Source organism: Trichomycterus rosablanca, chromosome 4 (assembly GCF_030014385.1).
Source record: "Trichomycterus rosablanca isolate fTriRos1 chromosome 4, fTriRos1.hap1, whole genome shotgun sequence".
NCBI classification, from domain to species: Eukaryota; Metazoa; Chordata; class Actinopteri; order Siluriformes; family Trichomycteridae; genus Trichomycterus; species Trichomycterus rosablanca.
Window position 1 is genome coordinate 13470481 of NC_085991.1, and position 22324 is coordinate 13492804.

The window sequence follows — 22324 nt, forward strand, 5'->3', positions numbered from 1 at the left end:
AAGGTGTGTGGGCGTGAAGGCGGCCGGTCAGCGCCGTCCACTAGTCCGGACCCTCAAAAGGTAGGGCCCGTGGCCCGGCGCCTATTTCAGGTTATCGCTTCTCGACCTTTTGGCTAAGATCAAGTGTAGTATCTGTTCTTATCAGTTTAATATCTGATACGTCCTCTACCCGAGGACCATATATTAAATGGATTTTTAGGCCTGGGAGTCGGAAGAGGGGCTTGCTCCGTCCACTCCACGCATCGACCAGGTATTGCATTGCCTCCTGGCACGGTGCACCCTCATAAACGGTCAAACGAAAGAGTAATTGACGAATGCTGGTGACTGGCCCCTGCTGGAAAGCTGTTGGGATTAGGGGTACGGCCTGGGGTTTCCTCGGTCCTTTTGCGCTAGGGAGTCCCCCTTTTCCCGCTTTTTCATTTTCCCTCCATTTTACTTAAAAAAAAAAAAAAAAAAAAAAAAAAAAGGCGAAACCCTTAATTTTCCCCCTCCCTGTGTTTCTCCAGGCAAAGGCTGTGCTGCTTCGTCACCCACCCGACGACCCAAGGGCGCTTTTGCTGCAGGTTTTCGTCGCTCTACCTCGAGCCCTCTTCCTTGAGCGGCCGGTGGCCCGTGGCCCTGCGCCTATTTCAGGTTATCGCTTCTCGGCCTTTTGGCTAAGATCAAGTGTGATGTCGAGAGACGGAGCGAACAGGCCGGCCCGAGTGGTGCGGCTTCGAAATACGGTCAGATTCGAGCTTTGTGGAGATGCGTCGGAGGAAGTGAAGAATCGTTTTGGACGAGATTGGGTGGTGATCCGGATTCTACGAGGACTATGCAACGTGGAAACAGCAGCGGTCTTCTGCTTGCAAGACTTCTCAACATCAGCGAGATTCATCGATGTTACAATGGTATCGCTTCAAGATTGCCACAAGCTTTTCAGTAAGTGCAGCAGCGACCTTGAACATCCGGCACTTCTGGGAATTAGAGCTTCGCCGCTGTTTGCCAACGAGGAAATCCCAATGATTGTTCACCTCTACAACCCTTACGTGGAGGAAGAAAATATCCGGGCCTTCTTATCAAGGTACTGTGCATCAGTTTCAACTGGCGAGAGGCTGAAGGATCGTTTTGGAATTTGGACTGGAAGGCGACGTTACAACGTCCTGCTGAGGGAGGATCCGGCTGGAGGCATACAACACCCACCTGGCAGTTTTGCCATCGGTCCACACAGAGGATATCTGCACTACCCAGGTCAACCGATCTACTGCAGGCGCTGTGGGGCTCTGGGTCATACCAAAGATTCCTGCCAGGGCCTCAGATGCAGATTCTGTGGGCAGGAGGGACACATAGCGGCGAACTGCACAGCGCCTCGAACCTGTAGCCTTTGTGGGAGCGAGGCCCACCTGTATCGGGGCTGTCCGTTAAGGGACAACACTTTTGCAAGCCTGTTTTCTGGAAACCCAAGAATGGAGGATGAAGATTATACCCAGGCACTGGGCAACAAAACAACAAATCAGACTGGAGAAGGTGAGGCCTTGACAGAGATGCAGGCGGAAGCAGAGGAGGGAGAAGGAGATGCAGTAGTGGAGGAAACAATGGAATCTGGAAAGGGAAAGGAGTCGGAGACCAACCCTGCAGAACCACAAGACACCGAAACATCGACAGATCCCACAACCAGCCACAGCTCACTAACTTGGGGAGAAAGAGTGGAGAAAGAGAACAAAGAGAAAGGCAATAACCAGAACAAACACCACCACAAGGATCCACGGAGAGAAAACGCTGATGAGACAACAACCGAAATGGAAAGCGAGCAGCAAGGTCCGACAAGGCGACGAATCCCAAGCAAGGAAGAAGGACAAAGTGGCAAGGCAAAAAGGAGCAAAAAAGGAACACACCAAACGGATAAGGAAAAAGACAGAATAACAAAGGACGAAGGGGTCAAGAAAATGAGAACAAAGGCAAGACTATACAGCTTCTTGGGCCTGGAAAGTGAAATGGAGTCCCTAAGTTCGGAGGACAGCGGGAAGGACAACGATGAAGGAAAAATCAGTCGGAAAGGAGCTGGAGAACAAAAGAAGGAGTAAGCGTTCAAAGTAGAAAAAGAGAGAGAAGTAATTGGAGAAACAATAGGGAAAAAGAACATGTAGAAAGGAAAATAAATCTGAAGATATGGAAGGAAAACTTACATTAGCAACCCTGAATGCAAGGGGCATGAGACAGACGGTAAGACGAATGGCAATTTTTAAGTCCTTGGAGATACTCCCACTAGATGTTATCTTTGTCCAGGAGTGTCATCTACGAACAGAAGCAGAGGGGACTTGGTTTTCCAGAGGGTGGGAATGGGGTCCATCGGTGTGGGGGGCAGGGGAGGGAAAAGGGGATGGGGTAGGAATATTGTTTAAAAGTTTCGATTTTGTAGTAAGCAAAACAGTAGTGGCAGTACCAGGGAGAATCTTTTATACTGATGGAACTTGGAGAGGGGTGCCGTTTAGAGCTATTTGCATCTACTCTCCAGCAACTCGAGGCAGGAGAAGGGGTTTCTTCCGAGAGCTAGAGCCACTCCTTCAAACCAACAGACTCCTGTGGGTAGGGGGGGACCTGAATACCAACTTAGAAGAGGAGATAGAGCTGAAGGAAATTCTTAAAGGGGCCAGGCTTTTAGATACAGCAAAAACATCAGAAGATAGGGAGAGAGCAACGTGGAGGAATTCGAGAGGGAATGCCTCACGATTGGATTATATAATGGTACAGGAAGGCACAAAGGTTGACAGTTTCAGAGTAGAGCCACATTGGTGTACAGATCACTGCCTAGTGAGCATTACGGTAAGGATAGAAAAGGGAAGGAGAGGACCAGGTCTATGGAAACTAAACATAACATATCTACAGGATCAGAACTTCTGCCAGACCTTTAGGTCACTTTATGTTGGGTGGCAAGCCTTGAAAGGACTTTACAAGACATGGGCGGAATGGTGGGAACACTTGAAAACCAAGGTGCGGATTTTCTGCCAACAGTGGGGAAGGCAGAAGGCAAGAAAAGAAAGGGAGAAGGTAGCCCGATGGTCAAGGGTCTTGCAGAGTGCATGGAGGGAAGGCAATATAGAAGGAAGCAGGGTGGCTAGAATGAACCTAAAAGAGCACTTCACTACAGAGGCAAGGCGTTTTTGTGGTCTGGCAGGCCAACAAAAACTGCTCTTTGATGAGCGGCCAACAAGATACTTTTTCAACACGGTAAGAACGCGGCAAAAAAGAGCCCACATGAGTAGGGTTAAAGTAGGGGATCATCTAATGACATCTAAAGAGGAAATGCTTGAAGTGGTGGCAACCTTTTACAAAGACCTTTTCCGGGAGAGGTCTACGGATGAACAGGAGGCAGCCAGTTTCCTTAAGGGCATTAGTCAAGAACTTACTCAGAAAGACCGTGCAAAATTGGAGGCCGACATCACAGAAAATGAATTAGAGCAGGCCATTGCCACCCTGAAGGGTGGGGTAGCCCCAGGGGGCGACGGACTGCCGGCCGAGTGGTATAGAGCTTTCTGGTCGGTTGTGTGTCCGGACCTCATGCAGATCTATAGGGAGGCAATAAAGGAGGGAATTCTCCCCCCATCGTTGAGGACAGGGCATATTACCCTTCTGCATAAGAAGGGTGACAGGGCAGATCTGGCCAACTGGAGGCCGATCACGCTCCTCACGACCGACTACAAGATCTTGGCAAAGGTTTTGACGCTGCGTCTGAGAGGCGTGATCGGTACAGTAGTGCACCCAGACCAAACGTGCGGAGTACCTGGACGGTCGCACAGCCTGAATATCTCACTGGTTAGAGATGCAATAGCCTGGGCACAGCAACGCAATCTGCCTTTAGCAATCCTGGGACTAGACCAGGAAAAGGCTTTCGACCGTGTCAGCCACCAGTTTCTGTTCGCCACCCTCAATAAAATGGGGTTTGGCCCTTCGTATGTGTCATGGGTGCGCCTCCTCTACAAGGGCGCTACAAGCCGAGTAAACGTGAACGGATACTATTCGGAAGGAGTAGAACAAGCAGGTGGAGTAAGGCAGGGCTGTCCACTTTCCCCACTGCTGTACATCATCTTTCTTGAGCCACTCATGGCACGACTACGAGCGGAGCCCAAATTCGTAGGACTCCATATCCCAGGTGGGAAAGGTGTGCAAGCCAAAGTGTCAGCATATGCAGATGATGCCACCCTTTTCATGAGTTCAGAAGGGGATTTCCAGATAGTGGAGCAGACACTTATACAATTTTCCAAGGCTACCGGGGCACGGGTGAACAAAGCAAAGTCAACAGTACTAGGTACAGGCGCATGGCGAGGTAGGCAGGAGGTGCCAGGTGGTTTTCCCATGTGCCAAGATGGGATCCGGATCTTGGGAGTGCAGTTCTGGAAAGAGGGAAGTGCTATAAAAAACTGGGAAGCAAAACTAGCAAAGGTAAGACAAAAAATAGAAAGATGGGCAACAAGAGATTTATCTCTGACAGGGAGAGTGGCAGCAATAAACAGCGATGTCTTCGCAACCCTAGTCCACCTGGCCTACGCGTTTCCTGTTCCCTTCTGGACAGGGAGGCGACTTGAGCGCCTATTTTTTGATTTCATATGGGGAGGAAGATGCGAGTGGGTAGCAAGAGGCATAATGTACCAGGAAACAGCTAAAGGCGGGAGAGGAGTAGTGTGTGCCCCCTTAAAACTAACAGCCTTGTACCTGGCCAATGCAGCGAAATTGGCACAAGGTGACGAACGTCACAATGCGACGCTCCTTGCCAGATTCTGGCTGGGCTTTAGCTTGCGAAAGGTGGTCCCCTGGAGAGGCACAGAACCATGGTCGGTGGACTACCCTGAACACTACAAAAAAGTAGTAAGCCTCATAAGAAACAACAAATGGTGTCTGTCAGGCAAGCTCATCATGAACCACAGACGCCTGTATGAAAGGTGGAGGGAAGAACACATTGGAGGATTGAATCTGGAAAAGCCACGAACAGACATCGATTGGGAAGCACTTCAGCCAAAGTGGCTGGACGGGAAGAGCAGAGACCTACATTGGTTAACGGCCTTGAGAAGATTACCGGTTAGAGAACGAATGTTCCGCCATGGGTGTAGTGGTACATCGAGATGCCCACTGGGGTGTGGAGGGGAAGAAACCGTGGAGCATGCCATGTGGTCATGTCCAGTAGTGGCCCAGCTCTGGGACTCAATTTCAAAATGGTGGCCGGAAAAACGCGAAAGTCAATTAAACCGAGACCTGGTCCTCTGGGGTACAAAAGCAAATGAATCAGCTAATCTGTGGATCGCAATATCTGAAGCGAAAAAAGCACTATGGGGGAGGCGATGCGAGTTTATTCGAAAGCAGGCACAAAAGGGGCAACTGAACCTTTTCCGTACGGTTTTGTACAAGTACAAAAAAGTGCTCTGGTTAAAAGAACAGGGAAAGGAACAAAGCAGTGTAGGCAAAGATCCAGAAGAACAACAAAATTCTGGTAAACTAAGTTAAAAACTGCAAAATCGAAACTTGACGATGTGGTGGTGGGACTAGGGTGAGACAAAGTCACAAAATGTCTGTAAGTAACACCAAATGTAATTAAATGTAATGTAATAATGTAAAGCAATGAAATGAAATGCAATGTAAGTATGAATGGAAATATGCACGTTTTTCAATAAAAAAAAAAAAAAAAAAAAAATCTGTTCTTATCAGTTTAATATCTGATACGTCCTCTACCCGAGGACCATATATTAAATGGATTTTTAGGCCTGGGAGTCGGAAGAGGGGCTTGCTCCGTCCACTCCACGCATCGACCAGGTATTGCATTGCCTCCTGGCACGGTGCACCCTCATAAACGGTCAAACGGAAGAGTAATTGACGAATGCTGGTGACTGGCCCCTGCTGGAAAGCTGTTGGGATTAGGGGTACGGCGCCTTAGACCTTTGCCTAGCCTAGGCCCGGGGTTTCCTCGGTCCTTTTGCGCTAGGGAGTCCCGCTTTTCCCGCTTTTTCATTTTCCCTCCATTTTACTTAAAAAAAAAAAAAAAAAAAAAAAAAAAAGGCGAAAGACTTAATTTTCCCCCACCCTGTGTTTCTCCAGGCAAAGGCTGTGCTGCCTCGTCACCCACCCGACGACCCAAGGGCGCTTTTGCTGCAGGTTTTCGTCGCTCTACCTCGAGCCCTCTTCCTTGAGCGGCCGGTGGCCTACGGAGGCCTGGGCGACCGGCGAGCAGGGCTGGAGTTTCTCTTCATTCACGTACAAATCTTTCGCCTTTTACTAAAGATTTCCGTGGAGAGGAACGTTGACAAGTTCAACTTATTTTTTGAAGGCTTTGTCTTTGCAAAGCTGCTCTTTTGCTGGTGGAATGACAGAAGGTGTGTGGGCGGCCGGTCAGCGCCGTCCACTAGTCCGGACCCTCAAAAGGTAGGGCCCGTGGCCCGGCGCCTATTTCAGGTTATCGCTTCTCGGCCTTTTGGCTAAGATCAAGTGTAGTATCTGTTCTTATCAGTTTAATATCTGATACGTCCTCTACCCGAGGACCATATATTAAATGGATTTTTAGGCCTGGGAGTCGGAAGAGGGGCTTGCTCCGTCCACTCCACGCATCGACCAGGTATTGCATTGCCTCCTGGCACGGTGCACCCTCATAAACGGTCAAACGAAAGAGTAATTGACGAATGCTGGTGACTGGCCCCTGCTGGAAAGCTGTTGGGATTAGGGGTACGGCCCGGGGTTTCCTCGGTCCTTTTGCGCTAGGGAGTCCCGCTTTTCCCGCTTTTTCATTTTCCCTCCATTTTACTTAAAAAAAAAAAAAAAAAAAAAAAAAAAAGGCGAAAGACTTAATTTTCCCCCACCCTGTGTTTCTCCAGGCAAAGGCTGTGCTGCCTCGTCACCCACCCGACGACCCAAGGGCGCTTTTGCTGCAGGTTTTCGTCGCTCTACCTCGAGCCCTCTTCCTTGAGCGGCCGGTGGCCTACGGAGGCCTGGGCGACCGGCGAGCAGGGCTGGAGTTTCTCTTCATTCACGTACAAATCTTTCGCCTTTTACTAAAGATTTCCGTGGAGAGGAACGTTGACAAGTTCAACTTATTTTTTGAAGGCTTTGTCTTTGCAAAGCTGCTCTTTTGCTGGTGGAATGACAGAAGGTGTGTGGGCGGCCGGTCAGCGCCGTCCACTAGTCCGGACCCTCAAAAGGTAGGGCCCGTGGCCCGGCGCCTATTTCAGGTTATCGCTTCTCGGCCTTTTGGCTAAGATCAAGTGTAGTATCTGTTCTTATCAGTTTAATATCTGATACGTCCTCTACCCGAGGACCATATATTAAATGGATTTTTAGGCCTGGGAGTCGGAAGAGGGGCTTGCTCCGTCCACTCCACGCATCGACCAGGTATTGCATTGCCTCCTGGCACGGTGCACCCTCATAAACGGTCAAACGAAAGAGTAATTGACGAATGCTGGTGACTGGCCCCTGCTGGAAAGCTGTTGGGATTAGGGGTACGGCGCCTTAGACCTTTGCCTAGCCTAGGCCCGGGGTTTCCTCGGTCCTTTTGCGCTAGGGAGTCCCGCTTTTCCCGCTTTTTCATTTTCCCTCCATTTTACTTAAAAAAAAAAAAAAAAAAAAAAAAAAAAGGCGAAAGACTTAATTTTCCCCCACCCTGTGTTTCTCCAGGCAAAGGCTGTGCTGCCTCGTCACCCACCCGACGACCCAAGGGCGCTTTTGCTGCAGGTTTTCGTCGCTCTACCTCGAGCCCTCTTCCTTGAGCGGCCGGTGGCCTACGGAGGCCTGGGCGACCGGCGAGCAGGGCTGGAGTTTCTCTTCATTCACGTACAAATCTTTCGCCTTTTACTAAAGATTTCCGTGGAGAGGAACGTTGACAAGTTCAACTTATTTTTTGAAGGCTTTGTCTTTGCAAAGCTGCTCTTTTGCTGGTGGAATGACAGAAGGTGTGTGGGCGGCCGGTCAGCGCCGTCCACTAGTCCGGACCCTCAAAAGGTAGGGCCCGTGGCCCGGCGCCTATTTCAGGTTATCGCTTCTCGGCCTTTTGGCTAAGATCAAGTGTAGTATCTGTTCTTATCAGTTTAATATCTGATACGTCCTCTACCCGAGGACCATATATTAAATGGATTTTTAGGCCTGGGAGTCGGAAGAGGGGCTTGCTCCGTCCACTCCACGCATCGACCAGGTATTGCATTGCCTCCTGGCACGGTGCACCCTCATAAACGGTCAAACGAAAGAGTAATTGACGAATGCTGGTGACTGGCCCCTGCTGGAAAGCTGTTGGGATTAGGGGTACGGCCCGGGGTTTCCTCGGTCCTTTTGCGCTAGGGAGTCCCGCTTTTCCCGCTTTTTCATTTTCCCTCCATTTTACTTAAAAAAAAAAAAAAAAAAAAAAAAAAAAGGCGAAAGACTTAATTTTCCCCCACCCTGTGTTTCTCCAGGCAAAGGCTGTGCTGCCTCGTCACCCACCCGACGACCCAAGGGCGCTTTTGCTGCAGGTTTTCGTCGCTCTACCTCGAGCCCTCTTCCTTGAGCGGCCGGTGGCCTACGGAGGCCTGGGCGACCGGCGAGCAGGGCTGGAGTTTCTCTTCATTCACGTACAAATCTTTCGCCTTTTACTAAAGATTTCCGTGGAGAGGAACGTTGACAAGTTCAACTTATTTTTTGAAGGCTTTGTCTTTGCAAAGCTGCTCTTTTGCTGGTGGAATGACAGAAGGTGTGTGGGCGGCCGGTCAGCGCCGTCCACTAGTCCGGACCCTCAAAAGGTAGGGCCCGTGGCCCGGCGCCTATTTCAGGTTATCGCTTCTCGGCCTTTTGGCTAAGATCAAGTGTAGTATCTGTTCTTATCAGTTTAATATCTGATACGTCCTCTACCCGAGGACCATATATTAAATGGATTTTTAGGCCTGGGAGTCGGAAGAGGGGCTTGCTCCGTCCACTCCACGCATCGACCAGGTATTGCATTGCCTCCTGGCACGGTGCACCCTCATAAACGGTCAAACGAAAGAGTAATTGACGAATGCTGGTGACTGGCCCCTGCTGGAAAGCTGTTGGGATTAGGGGTACGGCGCCTTAGACCTTTGCCTAGCCTAGGCCCGGGGTTTCCTCGGTCCTTTTGCGCTAGGGAGTCCCGCTTTTCCCGCTTTTTCATTTTCCCTCCATTTTACTTAAAAAAAAAAAAAAAAAAAAAAAAAAAAGGCGAAAGACTTAATTTTCCCCCACCCTGTGTTTCTCCAGGCAAAGGCTGTGCTGCCTCGTCACCCACCCGACGACCCAAGGGCGCTTTTGCTGCAGGTTTTCGTCGCTCTACCTCGAGCCCTCTTCCTTGAGCGGCCGGTGGCCTACGGAGGCCTGGGCGACCGGCGAGCAGGGCTGGAGTTTCTCTTCATTCACGTACAAATCTTTCGCCTTTTACTAAAGATTTCCGTGGAGAGGAACGTTGACAAGTTCAACTTATTTTTTGAAGGCTTTGTCTTTGCAAAGCTGCTCTTTTGCTGGTGGAATGACAGAAGGTGTGTGGGCGGCCGGTCAGCGCCGTCCACTAGTCCGGACCCTCAAAAGGTAGGGCCCGTGGCCCGGCGCCTATTTCAGGTTATCGCTTCTCGGCCTTTTGGCTAAGATCAAGTGTAGTATCTGTTCTTATCAGTTTAATATCTGATACGTCCTCTACCCGAGGACCATATATTAAATGGATTTTTAGGCCTGGGAGTCGGAAGAGGGGCTTGCTCCGTCCACTCCACGCATCGACCAGGTATTGCATTGCCTCCTGGCACGGTGCACCCTCATAAACGGTCAAACGAAAGAGTAATTGACGAATGCTGGTGACTGGCCCCTGCTGGAAAGCTGTTGGGATTAGGGGTACGGCGCCTTAGACCTTTGCCTAGCCTAGGCCCGGGGTTTCCTCGGTCCTTTTGCGCTAGGGAGTCCCGCTTTTCCCGCTTTTTCATTTTCCCTCCATTTTACTTAAAAAAAAAAAAAAAAAAAAAAAGGCGAAAGACTTAATTTTCCCCCACCCTGTGTTTCTCCAGGCAAAGGCTGTGCTGCCTCGTCACCCACCCGACGACCCAAGGGCGCTTTTGCTGCAGGTTTTCGTCGCTCTACCTCGAGCCCTCTTCCTTGAGCGGCCGGTGGCCTACGGAGGCCTGGGCGACCGGCGAGCAGGGCTGGAGTTTCTCTTCATTCACGTACAAATCTTTCGCCTTTTACTAAAGATTTCCGTGGAGAGGAACGTTGACAAGTTCAACTTATTTTTTGAAGGCTTTGTCTTTGCAAAGCTGCTCTTTTGCTGGTGGAATGACAGAAGGCGTGTGGGCGGCCGGTCAGCGCCGTCCACTAGTCCGGACCCTCAAAAGGTAGGGCCCGTGGCCCGGCGCCTATTTCAGGTTATCGCTTCTCGGCCTTTTGGCTAAGATCAAGTGTAGTATCTGTTCTTATCAGTTTAATATCTGATACGTCCTCTACCCGAGGACCATATATTAAATGGATTTTTAGGCCTGGGAGTCGGAAGAGGGGCTTGCTCCGTCCACTCCACGCATCGACCAGGTATTGCATTGCCTCCTGGCACGGTGCACCCTCATAAACGGTCAAACGAAAGAGTAATTGACGAATGCTGGTGACTGGCCCCTGCTGGAAAGCTGTTGGGATTAGGGGTACGGCGCCTTAGACCTTTGCCTAGCCTAGGCCCGGGGTTTCCTCGGTCCTTTTGCGCTAGGGAGTCCCGCTTTTCCCGCTTTTTCATTTTCCCTCCATTTTACTTAAAAAAAAAAAAAAAAAAAAAACAAGGCGAAAGACTTAATTTTCCCCCACCCTGTGTTTCTCCAGGCAAAGGCTGTGCTGCCTCGTCACCCACCCGACGACCCAAGGGCGCTTTTGCTGCAGGTTTTCGTCGCTCTACCTCGAGCCCTCTTCCTTGAGCGGCCGGTGGCCTACGGAGGCCTGGGCGACCGGCGAGCAGGGCTGGAGTTTCTCTTCATTCACGTACAAATCTTTCGCCTTTTACTAAAGATTTCCGTGGAGAGGAACGTTGACAAGTTCAACTTATTTTTTGAAGGCTTTGTCTTTGCAAAGCTGCTCTTTTGCTGGTGGAATGACAGAAGGTGTGTGGGCGGCCGGTCAGCGCCGTCCACTAGTCCGGACCCTCAAAAGGTAGGGCCCGTGGCCCGGCGCCTATTTCAGGTTATCGCTTCTCGGCCTTTTGGCTAAGATCAAGTGTAGTATCTGTTCTTATCAGTTTAATATCTGATACGTCCTCTACCCGAGGACCATATATTAAATGGATTTTTAGGCCTGGGAGTCGGAAGAGGGGCTTGCTCCGTCCACTCCACGCATCGACCAGGTATTGCATTGCCTCCTGGCACGGTGCACCCTCATAAACGGTCAAACGAAAGAGTAATTGACGAATGCTGGTGACTGGCCCCTGCTGGAAAGCTGTTGGGATTAGGGGTACGGCGCCTTAGACCTTTGCCTAGCCTAGGCCCGGGGTTTCCTCGGTCCTTTTGCGCTAGGGAGTCCCGCTTTTCCCGCTTTTTCATTTTCCCTCCATTTTACTTAAAAAAAAAAAAAAAAAAAAAACAAGGCGAAAGACTTAATTTTCCCCCACCCTGTGTTTCTCCAGGCAAAGGCTGTGCTGCCTCGTCACCCACCCGACGACCCAAGGGCGCTTTTGCTGCAGGTTTTCGTCGCTCTACCTCGAGCCCTCTTCCTTGAGCGGCCGGTGGCCTACGGAGGCCTGGGCGACCGGCGAGCAGGGCTGGAGTTTCTCTTCATTCACGTACAAATCTTTCGCCTTTTACTAAAGATTTCCGTGGAGAGGAACGTTGACAAGTTCAACTTATTTTTTGAAGGCTTTGTCTTTGCAAAGCTGCTCTTTTGCTGGTGGAATGACAGAAGGTGTGTGGGCGGCCGGTCAGCGCCGTCCACTAGTCCGGACCCTCAAAAGGTAGGGCCCGTGGCCCGGCGCCTATTTCAGGTTATCGCTTCTCGGCCTTTTGGCTAAGATCAAGTGTAGTATCTGTTCTTATCAGTTTAATATCTGATACGTCCTCTACCCGAGGACCATATATTAAATGGATTTTTAGGCCTGGGAGTCGGAAGAGGGGCTTGCTCCGTCCACTCCACGCATCGACCAGGTATTGCATTGCCTCCTGGCACGGTGCACCCTCATAAACGGTCAAACGAAAGAGTAATTGACGAATGCTGGTGACTGGCCCCTGCTGGAAAGCTGTTGGGATTAGGGGTACGGCGCCTTAGACCTTTGCCTAGCCTAGGCCCGGGGTTTCCTCGGTCCTTTTGCGCTAGGGAGTCCCGCTTTTCCCGCTTTTTCATTTTCCCTCCATTTTACTTAAAAAAAAAAAAAAAAAAAAAACAAGGCGAAAGACTTAATTTTCCCCCACCCTGTGTTTCTCCAGGCAAAGGCTGTGCTGCCTCGTCACCCACCCGACGACCCAAGGGCGCTTTTGCTGCAGGTTTTCGTCGCTCTACCTCGAGCCCTCTTCCTTGAGCGGCCGGTGGCCTACGGAGGCCTGGGCGACCGGCGAGCAGGGCTGGAGTTTCTCTTCATTCACGTACAAATCTTTCGCCTTTTACTAAAGATTTCCGTGGAGAGGAACGTTGACAAGTTCAACTTATTTTTTGAAGGCTTTGTCTTTGCAAAGCTGCTCTTTTGCTGGTGGAATGACAGAAGGTGTGTGGGCGGCCGGTCAGCGCCGTCCACTAGTCCGGACCCTCAAAAGGTAGGGCCCGTGGCCCGGCGCCTATTTCAGGTTATCGCTTCTCGGCCTTTTGGCTAAGATCAAGTGTAGTATCTGTTCTTATCAGTTTAATATCTGATACGTCCTCTACCCGAGGACCATATATTAAATGGATTTTTAGGCCTGGGAGTCGGAAGAGGGGCTTGCTCCGTCCACTCCACGCATCGACCAGGTATTGCATTGCCTCCTGGCACGGTGCACCCTCATAAACGGTCAAACGAAAGAGTAATTGACGAATGCTGGTGACTGGCCCCTGCTGGAAAGCTGTTGGGATTAGGGGTACGGCGCCTTAGACCTTTGCCTAGCCTAGGCCCGGGGTTTCCTCGGTCCTTTTGCGCTAGGGAGTCCCGCTTTTCCCGCTTTTTCATTTTCCCTCCATTTTACTTAAAAAAAAAAAAAAAAAAAAAAACAAGGCGAAAGACTTAATTTTCCCCCACCCTGTGTTTCTCCAGGCAAAGGCTGTGCTGCCTCGTCACCCACCCGACGACCCAAGGGCGCTTTTGCTGCAGGTTTTCGTCGCTCTACCTCGAGCCCTCTTCCTTGAGCGGCCGGTGGCCTACGGAGGCCTGGGCGACCGGCGAGCAGGGCTGGAGTTTCTCTTCATTCACGTACAAATCTTTCGCCTTTTACTAAAGATTTCCGTGGAGAGGAACGTTGACAAGTTCAACTTATTTTTTGAAGGCTTTGTCTTTGCAAAGCTGCTCTTTTGCTGGTGGAATGACAGAAGGCGTGTGGGCGGCCGGTCAGCGCCGTCCACTAGTCCGGACCCTCAAAAGGTAGGGCCCGTGGCCCGGCGCCTATTTCAGGTTATCGCTTCTCGGCCTTTTGGCTAAGATCAAGTGTAGTATCTGTTCTTATCAGTTTAATATCTGATACGTCCTCTACCCGAGGACCATATATTAAATGGATTTTTAGGCCTGGGAGTCGGAAGAGGGGCTTGCTCCGTCCACTCCACGCATCGACCAGGTATTGCATTGCCTCCTGGCACGGTGCACCCTCATAAACGGTCAAACGAAAGAGTAATTGACGAATGCTGGTGACTGGCCCCTGCTGGAAAGCTGTTGGGATTAGGGGTACGGCGCCTTAGACCTTTGCCTAACCTAGGCCCGGGGTTTCCTCGGTCCTTTTGCGCTAGGGAGTCCCGCTTTTCCCGCTTTTTCATTTTCCCTCCATTTTACTTAAGAAAAAAAAAAAAAAAAAAAAAGGCGAAAGACTTAATTTTCCCCCACCCTGTGTTTCTCCAGGCAAAGGCTGTGCTGCCTCGTCACCCACCCGACGACCCAAGGGCGCTTTTGCTGCAGGTTTTCGTCGCTCTACCTCGAGCCCTCTTCCTTGAGCGGCCGGTGGCCTACGGAGGCCTGGGCGACCGGCGAGCAGGGCTGGAGTTTCTCTTCATTCACGTACAAATCTTTCGCCTTTTACTAAAGATTTCCGTGGAGAGGAACGTTGACAAGTTCAACTTATTTTTTGAAGGCTTTGTCTTTGCAAAGCTGCTCTTTTGCTGGTGGAATGACAGAAGGCGTGTGGGCGGCCGGTCAGCGCCGTCCACTAGTCCGGACCCTCAAAAGGTAGGGCCCGTGGCCCGGCGCCTATTTCAGGTTATCGCTTCTCGGCCTTTTGGCTAAGATCAAGTGTAGTATCTGTTCTTATCAGTTTAATATCTGATACGTCCTCTATCCGAGGACCATATATTAAATGGATTTTTAGGCCTGGGAGTCGGAAGAGGGGCTTGCTCCGTCCACTCCACGCATCGACCAGGTATTGCATTGCCTCCTGGCACGGTGCACCCTCATAAACGGTCAAACGAAAGAGTAATTGACGAATGCTGGTGACTGGCCCCTGCTGGAAAGCTGTTGGGATTAGGGGTACGGCGCCTTAGACCTTTGCCTAGCCTAGGCCCGGGGTTTCCTCGGTCCTTTTGCGCTAGGGAGTCCCGCTTTTCCCGCTTTTTCATTTTCCCTCCATTTTACTTAAGAAAAAAAAAAAAAAAAAAAAAGGCGAAAGACTTAATTTTCCCCCACCCTGTGTTTCTCCAGGCAAAGGCTGTGCTGCCTCGTCACCCACCCGACGACCCAAGGGCGCTTTTGCTGCAGGTTTTCGTCGCTCTACCTCGAGCCCTCTTCCTTGAGCGGCCGGTGGCCTACGGAGGCCTGGGCGACCGGCGAGCAGGGCTGGAGTTTCTCTTCATTCACGTACAAATCTTTCGCCTTTTACTAAAGATTTCCGTGGAGAGGAACGTTGACAAGTTCAACTTATTTTTTGAAGGCTTTGTCTTTGCAAAGCTGCTCTTTTGCTGGTGGAATGACAGAAGGCGTGTGGGCGGCCGGTCAGCGCCGTCCACTAGTCCGGACCCTCAAAAGGTAGGGCCCGTGGCCCGGCGCCTATTTCAGGTTATCGCTTCTCGGCCTTTTGGCTAAGATCAAGTGTAGTATCTGTTCTTATCAGTTTAATATCTGATACGTCCTCTATCCGAGGACCATATATTAAATGGATTTTTAGGCCTGGGAGTCGGAAGAGGGGCTTGCTCCGTCCACTCCACGCATCGACCAGGTATTGCATTGCCTCCTGGCACGGTGCACCCTCATAAACGGTCAAACGAAAGAGTAATTGACGAATGCTGGTGACTGGCCCCTGCTGGAAAGCTGTTGGGATTAGGGGTACGGCGCCTTAGACCTTTGCCTAGCCTAGGCCCGGGGTTTCCTCGGTCCTTTTGCGCTAGGGAGTCCCGCTTTTCCCGCTTTTTCATTTTCCCTCCATTTTACTTAAAAAAAAAAAAAAAAAAAAAAAAGGCGAAAGACTTAATTTTCCCCCACCCTGTGTTTCTCCAGGCAAAGGCTGTGCTGCCTCGTCACCCACCCGACGACCCAAGGGCGCTTTTGCTGCAGGTTTTCGTCGCTCTACCTCGAGCCCTCTTCCTTGAGCGGCCGGTGGCCTACGGAGGCCTGGGCGACCGGCGAGCAGGGCTGGAGTTTCTCTTCATTCACGTACAAATCTTTCGCCTTTTACTAAAGATTTCCGTGGAGAGGAACGTTGACAAGTTCAACTTATTTTTTGAAGGCTTTGTCTTTGCAAAGCTGCTCTTTTGCTGGTGGAATGACAGAAGGTGTGTGGGCGGCCGGTCAGCGCCGTCCACTAGTCCGGACCCTCAAAAGGTAGGGCCCGTGGCCCGGCGCCTATTTCAGGTTATCGCTTCTCGGCCTTTTGGTTCAAGTTCAAGTGGGCGGGACAGCGATCGACTCCTGAGTGTTGCAAGACTTTTACCATCGTGGTACTAGTCGCAAGCACTTAGGAGAATATTGCACTGTTCTACTGTTGGGGAAGAGTCTTGTGTGGTAGGCTTCATTTCCTGCTTTTACGGGACTCCAGTTTTTTTTCTCTTTTTAGGTGTTTCCAGTCTATCCAGCCCTAAAAGAGGAAAAACAACCACCAGGTAAGTGCAATTCAATTCTTTTCTTTTAGAATTTTAGCATTGGTTTTACTATTTATTGTTTTAGTGTTTTTAGTTGCTTGGTAGGCTGTTGGTGTCTCCAAGCATGTCGGCTCCTCGTGCCGGCATGCGGAGGCACCACAGCGTGCGTTTTCTATTTAAATGGATGGATGGCAAACTTTTGAGCATGTCCAGATTGGACTTCTCAAGGAAGCTCATCCAACAAACTTTAAACTTTAAACCAGAAGAACTGAACTGTTTACTGACTCTGCATGGAAATAAGGGATTTGATGTTAGCTTCCGCTCTGCTTCCTTGCTAAGAGATTTCTGGCTCAGATATGAAAATGAAAAAGACCAGTTCTCCATGTTCAGCCTCGAGAAACTCTCTGATAATTCACACAAAGTTGTGTTTGTCAGGATGTTTAATGAGACTGTGACTGGAGAGGACATTAGTACATGGCTGGGTAGATTTTGCATGGTGAAAAGCCCACCAGTCAAGGTAGTTGATGAGGATGGCATTTGGAAATGCTCGTGGAGAGTTCCCATTAAACAATGGGAAGACCCGAGCAGTTACCTAGGCCTCCGGCAATTGCCATCATTGATTGTGTTGGGAGAAAACCGAGGCTACATTTTTTACCAAGGTATGCCCAAGCTTTGCCGCAAATGCGGCAAGTTTGGACACCTTGCGGAAGCGTGTCAGGAAATCGTGTGTGGGAAGTGCAGAGAGATTGGGCACACTTATGAAGAGTGTCCCAATGGCAGGAGGTGTAATCTTTGTGGAGACTGTGACCATCTTTACAGAGATTGCCCTAAATCGTTTGCCAACAAGCTAAAAGCTAACAAAATGGCTGCCCGCCAAGACCCTGAAGACAAAGGGGAGGAGGCGGGCCAAGAGGTTTTGGCGGGAAATTCAAATCCTCAGCCAGCCTCAGGAGTGGGCCAAGTTGTGGAGGGCGGAGCTAACATTCATGTAGAGTTGGAGCAGGTATCAGAGGTCCCTCCCTCCGAGCAACAGAGAGAGGAAGACAATGATGGTGATGAGGAAGACTCAACCCCTTCCTCTATGGAGACGGTGCCGGAGGTGAGCGTGACGGCTAGTGGAGTGGGGGAGCTGACTCTCTCACTCCCTAGTGCTCAGGTGCCAAAGAGACCTGCGGGATCTCCTCTGCCAGACCTGGCAGAGAAGAAACAGCGGGCCACAGAGCGGTCAGGTAGCTCCTCATCGGAGGACCTGAACCGGCTGTGGTCCGCTGGATCCCCTAATGAGGTATCCTTTCTGCGCCTCCAGCTGAAATCATCCACGCCGAAAAGCATGCTAGAGCAGTGCTCAGCATGCCGGGACGCGCGGGACACCTGCGACCCCTCACACTTCACATTAATGAAGATCAAGGAGGAGCAGGTGTCACAAGAAATAGGGTGATTTTAACCGGCTTTTAACCGTATCTCTGTGGTTTTAATGTTTGGGTTTTAAAGATCACACCTGTTTTTAACCTATAGTGCTCATGTCTCTTACGATCTCCACCATCAATGTGAGAAGCGTGAGAGCACCGTTGAGAGCACAGAGTGTTCTGTCCCTTTTAAATGACTTAAAGTCAGATGTGTTTTTACTGCAAGAGTGTGCTTTGCCGTTCTTGAAATCATACAGAGATTGGGAGCAGCGGTGGGCTGCGGGTCCCTCTCTCTGGAGCGGCTCGCACTACAGCCGAGCCGACGGTGTTGCCATTTTAATCAAAAACCCCAATGTCTTGGTGAAGGGCAGCACGGTGGTGAGAGACGGACGGGCGCTTTTAACTAATCTGACGTTTTTAGGAAGGGATTTTAACATTCTTAATGTGTATGGTTTTAATGATAAAAATGACAGGCACGATCTTTTAGAGGACCTGCAGCCCCACATGCTGGGGAGGGTTCCTTTAGTGGTGGGAGGGGATTTTAATTGTGTTTTAACAAAGCAAGACAGAAGGAGAGTAGGGGAAGATTTTAAACTTGACAAAACATCGGTTTTATTGCAGGGTTTAGTGAGAGATTTTAACTTAGTCGACTGTTTTAAGAAAGTGCATCCAAGGGAGGAGGGCTTCACCTGGTTTAGTGGTGATGGCACCAGAGCCTCCCGAATCGACTATGTTTTTACAAGAGACTGCCCGCCAACCGATGCTACATTGACCCCCCTTTTCTTTTCAGATCACGCTATGCTTTCCTGCACTCTTTCCTTCCCAACCCAGGTGACCGTAGGGGGAGGGCTGTGGAAGCTGAACTGCTCCCTGTTGCAGGATGAGGAGGTGGTTAGGTGCTACAGGGAGCAGTTCAGCTCCTGGCAGACCCTCCAAGACTTTTATGACTCTAGGGCACAGTGGTGGGAGATGGTGAAAGACAGGACAAGGACGTTTTTTAAAAAGGTAGGGAAAACTAAAAAAGATAAAGAAAAAAGGTGCATGATGGGGCTGCAGAAAAGACTACAGAGGTATTTTAATCTTTTAAATAAAGGTTTTGATTTTAGTGAGGAAATTAAAGAAGTAAAAAAGGAAATGTCTGTTTTAACTGAAATCAAGAGTAAAGGAACTATTTTAAGAAGTAAAGAAAGAGAGATAGAGGAAGGAGAAAGATGTACACGGTACTTTTTCAAGAAAATAATATCAAAAGGGGGAGGAATAACAAAATTAATAGAAGGAGGAAGGGAGATTAACAAGATGGAGGAGATTGTAAAAACTGTGGAAAGTTTTTATGAGAATCTATATGATGTAAAAAGTGTACACAAAGAAACAATGGAGGAGGTTTTAAGTTCTTTAGACAAATTTTTAAACAGGAAGAGGGTTTTAACAGAAGATTTTACCATTTTAGAAATGACAAAATGTCTTAAAGGTTTTAAAAATGGAAAATCTCCGGGAGAGGATGGACTCCCCGTGGAATTTTATACAACATTTTGGGACATTTTAGCTACGGACCTCTTGACTGTTTTTAAAGAATTTGAAAGACTGGACCGACTTCCAGACAGTTTTAGGGTAGGGATAGTTTCTTTATTGCACAAAAAAGGTGACAAGACAGACTTAAGAAACTGGAGACCTATTACTCTTTTAAATTTTGACTGTAAGCTTTTTAGCAAACTTTTATCCATATTACGATGGCGCCGCGGATGGCAGCCTCGGCACAGCGCTCTCTGCTTTTTTCTTTGTTTTTGTTTATTTTATGTGTGTTTTGTCATGCAAACCCGATAACATACACCAGGGAAGAGCTGCTTAACATCGGGCAGCTTACCGCTAACAGTTTCTCGCCAATATTTACAAACTCGGATAGTTTTATGGACATTTTTGTTTGTGGAGCAGCGGCTCTATGCGCGGCATGGAGGAGACGCAGACGGGGAAAGCGCGCCGGTGCGCTAGTGAAACTCAGACAGCGAGGATTTCGAACTGCGCTTCCATCGATTCACTTGGCGAACCTCCGCTCTCTAAACAACAAAATGGATGAGCTGCTTCTCCTGAACAAAATTAAAAGAGACTTTGCACATTCCGCTGCACTTTGTTTTACTGAAACTTGGCTCAGCGAATCCGTTCCTGACAGTGGATTACTTCTGCCGGGCTTTCATCTACACCGAGCGGATCGTGTAACGGGACTCTCAGGTAAAACTAAAGGCGGTGGAATATGTTTTTACATCAATGAAAACTGGTGTACAGATGTCACAGTATTAAACAAACACTGCAGCCCGCATTTAGAAACATTGTTTATTAACTGCAAGCCGTTTTATTCACCGCGGGAGTTCTCCTCCTTTATCTTGGTCGGTGTTTACATCCCACCTCAGGCTAATGTGGATGCTGCACAGAAAAGCCTGGCTGACCAGATAACCTGTTTGGAGCAGAAATATGCGGACTCGATTTTTATCATACTTGGGGACTTTAACAGGGCAAAACTGAACCACGAACTTCCAAAATACAGACAACACATTAATTGTCCCACCAGGGGCAATAATACATTGGACCACTGCTACACTGTAATTAAAGATGCGTACCGCTCTGTGCCCCGTGCAGCTCTGGGACATTCTGATCACTGCTTGGTTCATCTTGTTCCGACATACAGGCAGAAACTAAAATCAGCTAAGCCTGTGGTTAAAACTGTGAAGAAGTGGACCAGTGAGGCAAAGCAGGAACTACAGGACTGTTTTGACTGTACTGATTGGAGTGTTTTTGAGTCTGCAACCGACAGCCTGGATGAACTCACTGACACTGTGACATCGTACATTAGCTTTTGCGAGGAGGTTTGTGTGCCCACCAAAACCTTCTGCAAATACAACAACGACAAACCATGGTTTACAGCCAAATTAAGAAAACTCCGTCAAGCAAAGGAGGATGCCTACAGAAGTGGGGACAGATCCCTGTACACGCAGGCCAGGAACATGCTGAACAAAGAGATCAGAGTCGCCAAAAACAGCTACACTCAAAAGCTGAAAAACAGGTTTTCAGCCAACGACTCTACATCAGTATGGAGAGGCCTGCAAGAGATAACCAACTACAGGAGATCACCCAACCCCATTGAGGCAAACAAAGACCTGGCTGATGACCTTAATGTTTTCTATTGTAGGTTTGATAAGGAAACATTCACACCCACCCTTCACCCCTGCACATCAACAGCCCATATCACACCTTCAGCTATCACCACACATTCTTCCATGGATACACAATCTGCATTACAAATAGGTGATATGGACGTGAGGCGACTTTTCCAAAGACAAAAAACCAGGAAGGCACCAGGCCCAGATGGAGTCTCACCGTCATGTCTCAAAGCCTGTGCGGACCAACTGGCTCCTATTTTTACAAAGATCTTCAACGAGTCACTGGAGCTGTGTGAAGTCCCATCCTGCTTCAAACGCTCCACCATCATCCCAATCCCCAAGAAACCCTCCATCACAGGACTTAATGACTACAGACCGGTTGCCTTAACATCTGTGGTCATGAAATCCTTCGAACGACTGGTTATGACACATCTGAAGAACATCACTGGCCCCCTGCTGGACCCTCTCCAGTTTGCCTACCGGTCAAACAGGTCGGTGGATGATGCAGTCAACATGGGATTGCACTACATCTTAGAACATCTGGACAGCCCACGGACTTATGTAAGAATCCTTTTTGTGGATTTTACTTCTGCATTTAACACCATCATACCAGAACTCCTTGACTTCAAACTGTCTCAGCTCAGTGTGTCCCCCGCCATCTGTCAGTGGATCACCAGCTTTCTGACAGACCGGACACAACAGGTGAGGCTGGGGGATATTACCTCTGACATAAGAACAGTCAGCACTGGTGCACCACAGGGCTGTGTCCTCTCTCCACTGCTATTTTCTCTCTACTCTAATGACTGTACCTCTACAGACCCAACAGTGAAACTTCTAAAGTTTGCAGACGACACTACGATCATTGGACTAATCCAGGATGGAGATGAGTCTGCATATCGGCAGGAGATTGATCGGCTGGTGCTCTGGTGCAGTCAGAACAACCTAGAGCTGAACACACTAAAGACTGTAGAGATAACAGTGGATTTTAAAAGGAAACCTTCGACACTGCTCCCCATCACCATATTCAACAGCACTGTGTCTACCGTGGAGACCTTCAGGTTCTTGGGAACTACTATTTCCAATGACCTAAAGTGGGAGGCCAACACCAACTCCATCCTCAAAAAGGCCCAGCAAAGGATGTACTTTCTGCGTCAACTGAGGAAACACGGTCTGCCACAGGAGCTGTTGAAACAGTTCTACACCGCAGTCATTGAATCTGTCCTGTGCACATCCATCACAGTGTGGTTCGGTTCAGCCACAAAACAGGACAGATGCAGATTGCAAAGAGTGGTGGATAGAGCAGCAAAAATCATCGGTGCTCCTTTGCCTACCCTCCAGGACTTATACACAGCAAGGACCAGAAACCGGGCAGAAAAAATTATCACAGACTCTGCACACCCTGGACACGAACTCTTTAACCTCCTACCCTCTGGCAGGCGCTACAGAGCCCTGAACACTAAATCAAACAGACACTGTAACAGTTTCTTTCCAAATGCCATCAAACTCATTAATAACAAAAACTGAACTACTGTTTACTGTTGTTTACATGCCACACTGCACTTTATACATGCTGAACATGTAAATTTGTACATTGTCTACATAGTCTTGTCTGTATATTGTATTGTTGTAAATTGTAGAGAGCTAACAACAGCC

The 22324-nt window shown here is 49.2% G+C and overlaps 27 non-coding genes across 27 annotated transcripts; all 27 read left to right on the forward strand.

Annotated features, from left to right (window-relative positions):
- Window positions 1–93: 93 nt before the first annotated feature.
- On the forward strand, window positions 94–284 carry LOC134313460 (U2 spliceosomal RNA). The gene has a single exon (XR_010012339.1). It is a non-coding gene; the product is annotated as a U2 spliceosomal RNA (small nuclear RNA).
- Window positions 285–5627: 5343 nt separating this feature from the next.
- Window positions 5628–5815, forward strand: LOC134312604 (U2 spliceosomal RNA). Its single transcript, XR_010011585.1, has one exon. It is a non-coding gene; the product is annotated as a U2 spliceosomal RNA (small nuclear RNA).
- Window positions 5816–6196: 381 nt separating this feature from the next.
- On the forward strand, window positions 6197–6311 carry LOC134312919 (U5 spliceosomal RNA). The gene has a single exon (XR_010011832.1). It is a non-coding gene; the product is annotated as a U5 spliceosomal RNA (small nuclear RNA).
- A 109-nt stretch (window positions 6312–6420) lies between these two features.
- Window positions 6421–6611, forward strand: LOC134313356 (U2 spliceosomal RNA). The gene has a single exon (XR_010012239.1). It is a non-coding gene; the product is annotated as a U2 spliceosomal RNA (small nuclear RNA).
- Window positions 6612–6966: 355 nt separating this feature from the next.
- On the forward strand, window positions 6967–7081 carry LOC134312920 (U5 spliceosomal RNA). The gene has a single exon (XR_010011833.1). It is a non-coding gene; the product is annotated as a U5 spliceosomal RNA (small nuclear RNA).
- A 109-nt stretch (window positions 7082–7190) lies between these two features.
- Window positions 7191–7381, forward strand: LOC134313357 (U2 spliceosomal RNA). Its single transcript, XR_010012240.1, has one exon. It is a non-coding gene; the product is annotated as a U2 spliceosomal RNA (small nuclear RNA).
- A 381-nt stretch (window positions 7382–7762) lies between these two features.
- On the forward strand, window positions 7763–7877 carry LOC134312921 (U5 spliceosomal RNA). The gene has a single exon (XR_010011834.1). It is a non-coding gene; the product is annotated as a U5 spliceosomal RNA (small nuclear RNA).
- Window positions 7878–7986: 109 nt separating this feature from the next.
- LOC134313358 (U2 spliceosomal RNA) lies at window positions 7987–8177 on the forward strand. The gene has a single exon (XR_010012241.1). It is a non-coding gene; the product is annotated as a U2 spliceosomal RNA (small nuclear RNA).
- A 355-nt stretch (window positions 8178–8532) lies between these two features.
- LOC134312922 (U5 spliceosomal RNA) lies at window positions 8533–8647 on the forward strand. Its single transcript, XR_010011835.1, has one exon. It is a non-coding gene; the product is annotated as a U5 spliceosomal RNA (small nuclear RNA).
- Window positions 8648–8756: 109 nt separating this feature from the next.
- LOC134313359 (U2 spliceosomal RNA) lies at window positions 8757–8947 on the forward strand. Its single transcript, XR_010012242.1, has one exon. It is a non-coding gene; the product is annotated as a U2 spliceosomal RNA (small nuclear RNA).
- A 381-nt stretch (window positions 8948–9328) lies between these two features.
- LOC134312923 (U5 spliceosomal RNA) lies at window positions 9329–9443 on the forward strand. Its single transcript, XR_010011836.1, has one exon. It is a non-coding gene; the product is annotated as a U5 spliceosomal RNA (small nuclear RNA).
- A 109-nt stretch (window positions 9444–9552) lies between these two features.
- LOC134313360 (U2 spliceosomal RNA) lies at window positions 9553–9743 on the forward strand. Its single transcript, XR_010012243.1, has one exon. It is a non-coding gene; the product is annotated as a U2 spliceosomal RNA (small nuclear RNA).
- A 376-nt stretch (window positions 9744–10119) lies between these two features.
- On the forward strand, window positions 10120–10234 carry LOC134312925 (U5 spliceosomal RNA). The gene has a single exon (XR_010011838.1). It is a non-coding gene; the product is annotated as a U5 spliceosomal RNA (small nuclear RNA).
- Window positions 10235–10343: 109 nt separating this feature from the next.
- LOC134313361 (U2 spliceosomal RNA) lies at window positions 10344–10534 on the forward strand. Its single transcript, XR_010012244.1, has one exon. It is a non-coding gene; the product is annotated as a U2 spliceosomal RNA (small nuclear RNA).
- A 378-nt stretch (window positions 10535–10912) lies between these two features.
- On the forward strand, window positions 10913–11027 carry LOC134312926 (U5 spliceosomal RNA). Its single transcript, XR_010011839.1, has one exon. It is a non-coding gene; the product is annotated as a U5 spliceosomal RNA (small nuclear RNA).
- Window positions 11028–11136: 109 nt separating this feature from the next.
- Window positions 11137–11327, forward strand: LOC134313363 (U2 spliceosomal RNA). Its single transcript, XR_010012245.1, has one exon. It is a non-coding gene; the product is annotated as a U2 spliceosomal RNA (small nuclear RNA).
- A 378-nt stretch (window positions 11328–11705) lies between these two features.
- Window positions 11706–11820, forward strand: LOC134312927 (U5 spliceosomal RNA). The gene has a single exon (XR_010011840.1). It is a non-coding gene; the product is annotated as a U5 spliceosomal RNA (small nuclear RNA).
- Window positions 11821–11929: 109 nt separating this feature from the next.
- LOC134313365 (U2 spliceosomal RNA) lies at window positions 11930–12120 on the forward strand. Its single transcript, XR_010012247.1, has one exon. It is a non-coding gene; the product is annotated as a U2 spliceosomal RNA (small nuclear RNA).
- Window positions 12121–12498: 378 nt separating this feature from the next.
- On the forward strand, window positions 12499–12613 carry LOC134312928 (U5 spliceosomal RNA). The gene has a single exon (XR_010011841.1). It is a non-coding gene; the product is annotated as a U5 spliceosomal RNA (small nuclear RNA).
- A 109-nt stretch (window positions 12614–12722) lies between these two features.
- Window positions 12723–12913, forward strand: LOC134313366 (U2 spliceosomal RNA). The gene has a single exon (XR_010012248.1). It is a non-coding gene; the product is annotated as a U2 spliceosomal RNA (small nuclear RNA).
- A 379-nt stretch (window positions 12914–13292) lies between these two features.
- Window positions 13293–13407, forward strand: LOC134312929 (U5 spliceosomal RNA). Its single transcript, XR_010011842.1, has one exon. It is a non-coding gene; the product is annotated as a U5 spliceosomal RNA (small nuclear RNA).
- Window positions 13408–13516: 109 nt separating this feature from the next.
- LOC134313367 (U2 spliceosomal RNA) lies at window positions 13517–13707 on the forward strand. Its single transcript, XR_010012249.1, has one exon. It is a non-coding gene; the product is annotated as a U2 spliceosomal RNA (small nuclear RNA).
- A 377-nt stretch (window positions 13708–14084) lies between these two features.
- Window positions 14085–14199, forward strand: LOC134312930 (U5 spliceosomal RNA). Its single transcript, XR_010011843.1, has one exon. It is a non-coding gene; the product is annotated as a U5 spliceosomal RNA (small nuclear RNA).
- A 109-nt stretch (window positions 14200–14308) lies between these two features.
- On the forward strand, window positions 14309–14499 carry LOC134313237 (U2 spliceosomal RNA). Its single transcript, XR_010012127.1, has one exon. It is a non-coding gene; the product is annotated as a U2 spliceosomal RNA (small nuclear RNA).
- Window positions 14500–14876: 377 nt separating this feature from the next.
- On the forward strand, window positions 14877–14991 carry LOC134312931 (U5 spliceosomal RNA). Its single transcript, XR_010011844.1, has one exon. It is a non-coding gene; the product is annotated as a U5 spliceosomal RNA (small nuclear RNA).
- Window positions 14992–15100: 109 nt separating this feature from the next.
- On the forward strand, window positions 15101–15291 carry LOC134313238 (U2 spliceosomal RNA). The gene has a single exon (XR_010012128.1). It is a non-coding gene; the product is annotated as a U2 spliceosomal RNA (small nuclear RNA).
- Window positions 15292–15668: 377 nt separating this feature from the next.
- On the forward strand, window positions 15669–15783 carry LOC134312932 (U5 spliceosomal RNA). The gene has a single exon (XR_010011845.1). It is a non-coding gene; the product is annotated as a U5 spliceosomal RNA (small nuclear RNA).
- The last annotated feature ends 6541 nt before the right edge of the window (window positions 15784–22324 follow it).